A 9973-nucleotide genomic window follows, 5' to 3' on the forward strand; every position below is an offset into this window, starting at 1 on the left:
TCAAATGTTTGATGCGGCACCCAGCCAACTTGTCGCCGCCTGTCTGCAGGTGCGGATGATTAAATCATTGAAAACAGTTCTCAGCAGCTTCCTTCTTTCTGATTTCACAGTTTCACAGACACACAGCAAGTGGCTCCGAGTTTCAGTGTGATAGCCACATAAACGACATGTCTTTGTTTGATGCTTGTTTTTCCAGGAGGGCGCCAAGTCTAATGAACAAAGGTCTCCAAATCTGTATGCCATGAATCTCCTTTTTAAGGACAATCGGAAATGAGCTGCTAGATAGGGTTGTGGTCTTAGCCGTGTGTAAGAATTTATTATGACCCATGCGTGGCGGCATCTTAGTAATCCCCTTTTATCCTCCATGAAGGATAATGCTTTTGCTTTGTTATTGCAAGCTTTTTTAAAAGTGGACTTTTCCATCTTGCTGTTCCAAAGCCCATTGATCTCTAATTCATCCAGTGCTATCCGCAGTTGGTCCCCCCACGTATTTGGGGTTCTTTGCTCCATTTGTTGTTTTATTTCGAACCAGCATAAGTTGTTTAAAGTTCCCAACTCTGCTGCTCTGAGTTTCCAGCATAGATTTACCATGGTTGCCTTCCTTTGGAATTCCTGGTTCTGTAATCCGAATTCCAAACAAATTTGTGCTGGCGATGAACCTTTGAAGAGGTTGAATACCGTTTTATAAACCTTGGTTTGTAATTTGTTTAAGATGTTACATTCTTGGCCATGCCAGGTTTCCAGACCGTAGGACAGGTTGGTAGCAATTGGGCTGCCATGATTTTTAAGAGATGCCCGTGTGAAGGGCTTTCCAGTTTCTTGGATAATTGTTTGTAGGCATATATTAAGGATTGGGCTTTTGATGTAATCTCCGTTTTCTGCTCCACCGTTGACAGATTTCTTGACATTTTAATGCCTAGATATTTATAAACACTTGTTTCCTCTATTTGACAGTTCTTTGCATACCATTTATAGTTTACTTGTCTTGGGCCCGCTAATCTTACCACCTTCGTTTTAGATTTATTCAATTCTAAACCTTGGGTGTCCAGGTAGTCTATAAGTTTGTTTATTGTCCTTTGCAGCCCTATCAGAGTTTGACTTACCAGGACAATATCATCTGCATACTGTAAGTATTGAACCGGCTCCTTTGCCAAAATCGGAGTGTGTCCATTTATTTGTTCTAAATGACTGTTCAAGTCTGCTAAGTATAAATTAAACAAGCATGGTGAAAGGACGCAGCCCTGTTTTAGTCCGTTTGTTATATTTATTTTTGAGGAGACTCTTTGTCCGTCCCCAAGTTTAACAGTGGCCCATGTTTCACTGTATAGTGATTGTATTGCATTAATCAGTGGCTGTGGCAATCCCCATACTTTAAGTTTCTTCCACAAACGGTCCCGCGGCACTCTGTCGAATGCCGCTTTTAGGTCAATGTAGCAAGCCACTAATACTCCCTTTTTCCTTTCAGCTTTTTCCGTAAGAATTGTCAAGGCTGTTAGATTAGTAATGGTGCCCATACCCCGTCTGAAGCCTGTTTGAAATTTTGGGATGATGTTGTTTTCCTCTGTCCACTCTTGTAGATGTTCCAGGATACATGAGGCATAGAGTTTGGCCTCTACGTCGATCAGGGCAATCAACCTGTAATTCCCGGGTTCTCTTCTGGTGCCACTCTTATAAATTGGGTGGAACAGGTTACCGCTCCAGGACTGTGGGATCTTGTTTTCTCGGAAAACCTGGTTAAAAAGAGAGGTTAGATATTTTGCCCAAACGTCCGGGTCTCGTTTGAACAGGGCATTGGGTAGCCCGTTTGGGCCTGCTGCTCCTTCCGCTTTCAGATTTTTTATCAATGTTTTTATGTGTTTAACGGTTGTCAAAGTTTGATCATCTGCTTCCCAGCTAAACTGGATTTTTCCACTTTCGATAGTAGTACTGGTTGTCTCGGGGTACGTTTCTTTTTCCTTTACATTCAGTGACCTTGCTGCATCCGCCTTTTCTGTTCCTAGTTCGGGGTTGTACAATTTATCAATGTATTCCAACCAAGTGTTTTCACTTATTCCTATGTTGTATTGCTTTCCGAATCCTTTCATTAGTTTATTGATTTTGCCCCAGAATTCTTTACTGTTTGGTAATTTACTTGCCCACAGCAGATCTTCCCATACCTTTTCTCTGTATTTCCTTTTTTCCACTCTACATTCCACCTTATAGTCTTTTCTCATTTTTTGAATCGATCCGCTGTCTGTTTTTTTCCCCATTTTGATTGCTTGAGCTTTTTGTCTTAGCACTTTGGCAATATTTATTTTTGTGTTTCTCAGCTGTGTTGTGTACCATGGCTCTTTAACAGCCCCGTGATTACCTTTGCTTATTGGTTTTGCCGGAAATTTGTCCAGGAGTGCTTCACATAGGTTTACCCAGTTATTTAATAATTTTCCTGCTGACTCCTCAGCATTCTCTATGTGTTCGTTCACCATGTTCATTATGTCTTCCATGATGTTTCCTCTCCATTTAAGCTTCCGTAAATTATATATTTCAGGCCATGCTGCTAGTGATGCTACATACTCCTTTTGCTTAATGTTGAAGTATAATACTGTCTCCTGAGGGAAATGATCGCTCTCAGGTCGTGTTGAGATGTAGAAATTTTCTACCTTGGGCGTTAGCTCTTTACTAATTATCGTATAATCAATAATTGATTGTTTTTTTCCACAGGAAAAGGTAATACCGGCCGGTTGATCTCCCTTCATGTTTCCATTTAGGATGACTAGGCCTAGTTTTTTCAGCTCGTTTCGTATATTTTGGTTTATATTCTTATTCTTAGTCATCTTTCCTCCTGTCAGGTTATAGTTGAAATCCCCTGATATAATCATGTTGTGATATTGATGTGTGACTTGTAGTGTTTTTATTAAGTCTATTAAGGATGACAGTTTCTCCTCTTTTTTGTTCTTTGCCGGATTAATATATATGTTGAGAATTATTAGCTTTTCTCCCCCGCCTTCTCCTTGTGCAGGGAGATTTTCTTCCACTTTTACTATTTGGATCCAGTTTTCTCCGGAATCCATTTCCTCCATTTTCCAGTCATTTTCTATTGCAATGTATATGGACAACCCCCCTCTTGGATGCCCATACTTGAAGGTTTTTTCCGCCATTATGTGGAATTCTTCGTAGCCTTCCAAATGCTTTGGAGAGGTGTTCCAAGTTTCTTGTAGCAATATTACTTTAAAGTTACTTAAATAGGTGAAGGTTTCTTCATCTTGTTGCATTTCGTTAAAACCGTGAACGTTCCAGGAGCAGATCATGGTCTTTTTCTCATTTTGAATTACAGCCTTATTGTTTTGTTCCCCCCTTGCTGTGCTGTATTCTTCAGGATCAATGTGAGTTCAAGGTGAGGGCTAACCAGGACCAGTCTTGATTTCCTTCCGACTGGGTGGCTGTTTTCCTATCCGTAATGTTTTGCACTCCGGCTCCCCTGCATGTCTCTTGATTTGGTGACGTACTTCTGGCTCCTTTTAGTACCATAGGAAAATTTCCCTTTATTTTCGGAAACCTGGCTGCCTCGTCATTTATTAGCGGGTATGGGTATTTGATTAACGGTGGGTATGATATTATTATGCCCCAGGTTGCAAAGGTCTCCCTGGTGGAGAAAATCAGTTCTGTTGTCTCAATCGATGCCCATGTTGTTCTACTTACTTCCGAATCCATCTACATGTTTGTTTGGACAAATTCTAGTGCCAGGAGATCGGACGATGGAATTTCCCTTAATTTTGGGATTTCTCTGAATAATCTCATTATGTTACCCCTATTTAATATGTCGTTTTTTCCCTTGGTTTGATATTCTGGCTTAAAGATTAGTTTACGGCCTGTTTCTGCTGGGTTTTGTTGGGGACCCTGATTTCCATTTGGTTCCCTTTTTTCCCTTGTCCTTTCCCCCGCCTTAGCGTAGATCGTGCATTCGATGGTGGGCAGTCCCTTTGAGCTTGATTTCGACGTTGCGGCTTCTTCTTCATTTCGACTTATATTATCCTCCTTTATGCTGAGTGTTTTTACTGTCCTAGTCTTTTCCATTTGGTTTTTCTCCGATAATGTTTTACACGTCCTGCCATTTTTGTCCAGGGTAATTGATAGATGGCAGTCTGTACTTGTGGCTCTTTCTATGTACAGTCCTGGACTTTTTTCCCTTTTTGACCAATTTGTTTGATCTTCATTGGTTATCCATTTGGTCATTGCCTCCCGATACTTGGTTTTTGAGCCATCATCGCTTTTTGCTTCAGGTGCTGCTTTCTGAGACATGTCTTCTATTTCTTGTAGTCTTGTTGTTTGTTTGTTTTTTTCCCTTCTTATCACTTTTTCCGTCTCCACCTCTGTGTTAGTTTTTTTTTTGTTTTTGTTTTTTCGATTGCTTTCCACCCTTTTATTACTTTGCTGTCAGCAGGGTCTGGTACACACTGGTTGCTTTGCATGAATGTTTTGCCATCCCTCAAATTGACTAGTGTGTTTGTTTCTTCGATGTTTTGCTGTGTTGTTGTCCATCAACTGCTTGCTCTTGTGCACTGTTGTTAGCGTTTTGTGCAAAAATGGCATAATTTAGTTTTTTTCCCTGCTTGGTTTTGGAGTTGGCGTTCTTCCTGGCTTTCCATGCTCATTTGCGTTGTCTTTTGGTTTGATTTTCCAGTACACTTGGAGTGGCAGATGTATTGTTTTCGCCGGGCCTATTCCCCTCTCATTTGTTATATTTACCTCACCTTCCATGGAGTATTCTGCAGATTCCGTGCTTTGCCTCATACTTCCTTGTTTTTCGATCATTATAATTTTACCTTTATTTTCTAAACACGATGTTTCTTCTGTTTGTTTACTTGCTTGTGCTGCACGTAGGATTTCTGTCAAAATTTCAGGTAGACATGCCAGTTAATCTATTATTTTGCCACACCCGCAGCTTTGATCCAAAACTTTGTTTTTATTTTGTCTGTCTTTGTTTGTTCCATTAGTTATTTGATCTGCGATTTTATCCAGCTTGTTATTGATTCCTGCAATGTGGGCTGCTATCAGGTTCATTAAATCTACCTGGACATCCAGGTTGTCCGATTGGAAATTTAATACCGTGATTGCTTGCTGTAGGCTTTTTAGTAACAAATCACTCCAGGTGGTTGTTTCTTTGTTTGTTGGTTGTATTAAGATCCCTGATATGGAGTCGAACCCACTTACCGATGAAATGGTGATTGGTGACTGTGTTTTTTTGCCTCCTAGTGGCGAACCACTTCGCCCCATGTTTTCTTCTTTCCAGAGAATGGGGCTAGGGGTGGATTTGATGGGGGTTGATACTGTTCCCATTTCAGCTCCCATTTCCTTTTTTTCCTGCTGGTTTGTGTCTCTAGATTGTTCCTGGTTAGTTGTCCCTAATTCCCCCTCCTTTTGGGTCTTAAATTCCAGCATCTTTATGAGGTCTTCTTCCTCTGTTATTGAAAAAGATCTTGACCAGTTTGTCTTTTGGATGTTTCCTTGTTGTATAACTTGATCTCTGCCTTCACTTTTTTCCCTTAACATATACCTTTGTACGGTTGTTTCTTCCTTGCTTCCTTCATGAATGGCTGTATGTTGGGATGTTGGTGGAGATGTATATTTGGGTCCCGGGACATGTATTTGTGCTGTCGTCTTTAGAAGCCATTTTTTTAAAGTGGATTTCTTGCAAACCGGTCTTTCATCCTTTTCTTCTGGTGCTCTCCCTTCTTTTTGTTGACACTCTTCTGGTTGTCTCGACGTTGCTTCTAGGTATTTGTCTCCGGCTGTTTTTGGTGTTGTCGCGTGTCTCGGTTTTATGGGAGTTTGTAGGCTTTGAGCCTCTTCTGTGTTTGCATATATTGCCGCCATCGGGTCTTTTAGAAATTGGAATTTGTGCTTTAGGTTTTTCCCACCAAACTTAAATGGCTCTGTAGCTATAGAAAGAATCACACTCTTCTCTTGTGGGTTGGAATCCTCTTTTAGCTTGCTCTTGTTTCCAGATTTATTAGCCGCTTTTGTTTGATCCCGTTTTGTCGCTCTTTTCTTGTTTTTATAAATGGGGGCTTGGCGAACTTTTCCTGACCGCATATCCCCAATTCACTTCTCAGGTTGGTGATTAGACTGATCCCGGTGACTTGTTCTGACCCCGGTGATGTTCTTTGTGGCTTCCACTATTACGGCTGTCCCCCCCGCTGCCAGAGTGTTCTTATCTCTTCACTTCACCACGCCTCTCCTCCGGACTCTCGCCTCACTCACAACTTCTGGCGCCTCCTCCCGAGCCTGTCTGCTCCTTCTGCGCCCTGCTACGTGACAACTCCCCCACCGTGTCACCTTCTCGGCTACCAACCCTTACGCTAGGTGTGGCGTAAGGTACTGAGGGGTGGCTCGGGGCACGACACACGACACAGGATTGGGGCAGCTGCCGTCAGGGAGGGACTGCGTTGGAGTGTTGCAGTGTCTGGAATTGTCTGGCAATGTGGTGGCTTTCTCTGTCGTGTCTAGTCACTTACAGTCAGTCCCGTCAAGATATAAGGTGCCTACTTGGATTCCTCTATTGGGGCCTCAGGACACAAGATCTCAAGCTATAATGTTGTAGCTGTTTTAACAGTTTTTATCAGGCAGTCCACCGTGGTTTTGCTGTTGCCTGCTAAGTGCTGGTGCTTGTATAGTCGCTTGTAGTTTAAAAATGCTTAATTTAAAATGCTTAATTTGGAGCTTAGAATTGAAGTAGTGCGTTTGGTCCCCCAGTAACTCTTTTGTATTTGGTTTCCTGCAGGTTTCCTGCAGGGATGCTGCTCGCTGATACTTCTGCTGCTGCCTTCGCCTCACCCTTTTGGCCAAAGACCCTAGAGTCTAAAGTGCTGGCGGGGTATGGCTTCAGGGCCTCAGGGGCTCGGGCTAGTGCTGGCAGCCCGCCCCCCCGCTCGACCCGCACCCGCTCCCGCTCGCCGCTCCCAGCACCCGTCTCCCGACTCACCGCTTCTTGCCGCCTCTCCTCTCTCTCACTCCTTGATGCTGTATGTTGCAGAGCGGGCGGAGTTGCGGTGCGGTCTGCCTCAGAATGCCGGGAGGGGTAGCCTGGGGTAGCTTGGAGCACGACACACAAGCGTCGAAAGATCGTGCAGCTCAGGCTGCCTGGGACAGTTTTTTCCTGTGTCTCGGCTTCTCGGCCTCCCGTCTGTGCAGCTGAAGGAGAGCCGGAGAGCCGAAAATCAAAGCAGTCAGGGTGCGGTTGCAGGGTGGCTTGGCCTGGGGCTGTGGTCAGATAACCCCCGAGGTAGCAGGTCCCGCCAAGCTCCTGCTCGCACAGCGTCTGTCCGCTCAGCGTCTGTCTGTCTGTCCACCGATAGGGCCGCGCACACGCTCGTCACCTAGTGGACACCGAGGAAACTGCACCTCAGAAACTCGGCTAAGGTACCAACAATGTTGTGTTTCCTGAGATACTATCTGAGGCATTCACAGAGTGGTCAAGAGATGGTGAAGATAATGTTGAGTCCACTGATAAGACAACTGACACTAATAAAATCTTCCATTGAAAGGTGAGGGATATTATGGCAGTGACAGCTTTAGAGGTCAAAACTGTGTGTGTTGAACTTTTACGATTGCAGAGCAGAATGACAGAGGTAGAACAACAATTACATTTCAACAATAACAGTACATTGGGAAGACAAAAGTTGGCAGATAAAAAAATAGAAGTAACGATTTTATTTTAAAAGAATACTGAAGAACTACACTTTTTCCCATACATCTTTCCAGTGTTATTCATTTCATTGAGGTTGTAGTTTATAAAGTTTATAAAATGTAATACTTAGGCTGTCATTGAATAGCTCCTCATTACTCCAACCCTCATGACTCAACCACCTTTCTACTGCTACTCTTCTTTTGAAAATGTGTGGGTTCCCCAAGTAACTTATCCAGTCCTAGGACTGTATTTATCAATAAAATGTACATATATATCCCAGTAATGCTTGATTATACATTGAGCAATATGGATGAGCAAAAACAAACAAGGATAACCAAAACAACACATAATAGACAATCTGTTGGGCTTCAAGTACAAATTAGCCCAGAACATGAAAGGCCAGCAGTAATGTGGTTGCAAATCACAAGCCATCCAAACAGTGGTAAAATCAGGAATCTAACCTGTCTAGAATAGGACGAAAGTCTGGGCAGTAGAGTCTATGATACAAAGATGACTGTGTATGTCATCCTGCTAATCATGGGTAATAAGATAACTCATCTTGTTGATTGAGAGATCCAGAATACATATCTCAAAGGTAACCAAGCTCAATGTCTACACATTAAATCGTTGTTGATAAGGACAGGTGACAGGGATGAGTGAGAAAAGGGAGTCTCTCCCTGACCTCTTCATTTTAAGAAGGAAGATGTATCATTAGAAGAGTTAATCATTCTCCCAGTCTGACAAATAAATAATAAATGACTAACAGCACTCAGTATCTACTTGCTCTGAGGACTGAGTCAGAAACAAGTCATTGCCATACAAAATCAATCAATAGGCCTGCCTAGGCTCATGAATAAAAACCTTTCATCTGCCAAAAAAATACCCCAAAAATATTCAGTAACATGGGCCAAGGATTGGCCTTAAATCATAAAAACCTTTTTCTTAGTTGAGAGTTGCATCTCCAAAGGTAAATATCTGCCAATCTTGATCCTTTGCGCATGGTCAACATAATTGCACAAGATTTTTTAATCAGTCCTGGATTCTTTTCTCAAAGTTGTGATCAAGTGGACCACGCAGCTGCATAATCATGAAGTTGTGCTTGAGTTGATTGTGCTGCTGTACATCGTGAAGTTGTGCCTAGGAGGACCATGCCACTGCAAAATAGAGAAGTTATAGAAGAGTGAGTCGTAAAACTGCAACATAATAAAGCTCTGCCTGAGCTGACTGGTTCTCTGTGACTTTAAAATACACCTGAGCAAATTGTGCTGCTAATTAAGCAACATGATCCGTAGTGGGGTTGTGTTGCTAGGAGAAAAGTACCCCATAACCCCTGACTTCACAGCCAACTCACCTGAAGCCCAGAACCAGACTTGCAATCAGTCCAAGACCTGTGATGACTGAGGGGCAGGCACACCTTCATATACTGTGGATGGCATTCTGCGCTGTTGCCTCTGGCAGACTTACCCTAAGTGCTGGAGCACCCACAGCCAATGTACCTCCTTCTGGAAGATGAGGAAAGAGCCAGGCATGTACTGCATGTCCCTGCCATGACCAAATAGCAAACAAAACTCTGCAGTGATGAAATAAGGACAATTGGGTCTAACAAGAGAGATTCTGGGCACTAACTTAATCTTGGGCTTAACACTGCACCTGTGCTTGATATCTGCTGAAGACAGAACTTGATCCTGGGAGGAAGGGAGAGAGTGAGAGGATGAAGGCAGTTTAGATTACCAGTCCAAAGTACAGTTGCTCTGCACCAATGAAGCATCTGTATCTATGAACTATATAAGCACAGGTGACGGTAGGGCTTTTTACAGATTCTTTATTCTGTTCCTTCGTACATGCTTGTGCCCCTGACCTCTTGCTCCGAGGTCCTGCTACCAACTGACCCCTGGTCCCCTCCCCTGACCGGATGTGGTGTCCGGTGTCCCTTGTCCCCACCCTGTGCCCCAGGGTCCTAGTGCCACTTCTCAAGGCACGACATCTCCCCCTTTGTTGTGAACAATAAAGAGAGAGAGAGAGAGAGAGAGAGAGAGAGAGAGAGAGAGAGAGAGAGAGAGAGAGAGAGAGAGATGCGGATGTAGATGGATGTGTGTGAAAGACTCTCCTTCCTTCATGTGTTTGTCCACCTGTTGTCTCTCTTTACATCTCCGCAATCAGTCTCTTTGACTTCTTGCACTCTCTTCTTGGTCATTGTTCTCTGATGTCAGTTGGTGATTCTGTTGGTGCAGTGTCTTCACTCTGTTCTTGCTTTGGTGTCTCTTCTTCCTTTACTTTCAGTTCTCTGAAGTGGGAGATGTTCAGTGT

This window comes from Lissotriton vulgaris, chromosome 4_1 (assembly GCF_964263255.1).
Source record: "Lissotriton vulgaris chromosome 4_1, aLisVul1.2, whole genome shotgun sequence".
NCBI classification, from domain to species: domain Eukaryota; kingdom Metazoa; phylum Chordata; class Amphibia; order Caudata; family Salamandridae; genus Lissotriton; species Lissotriton vulgaris.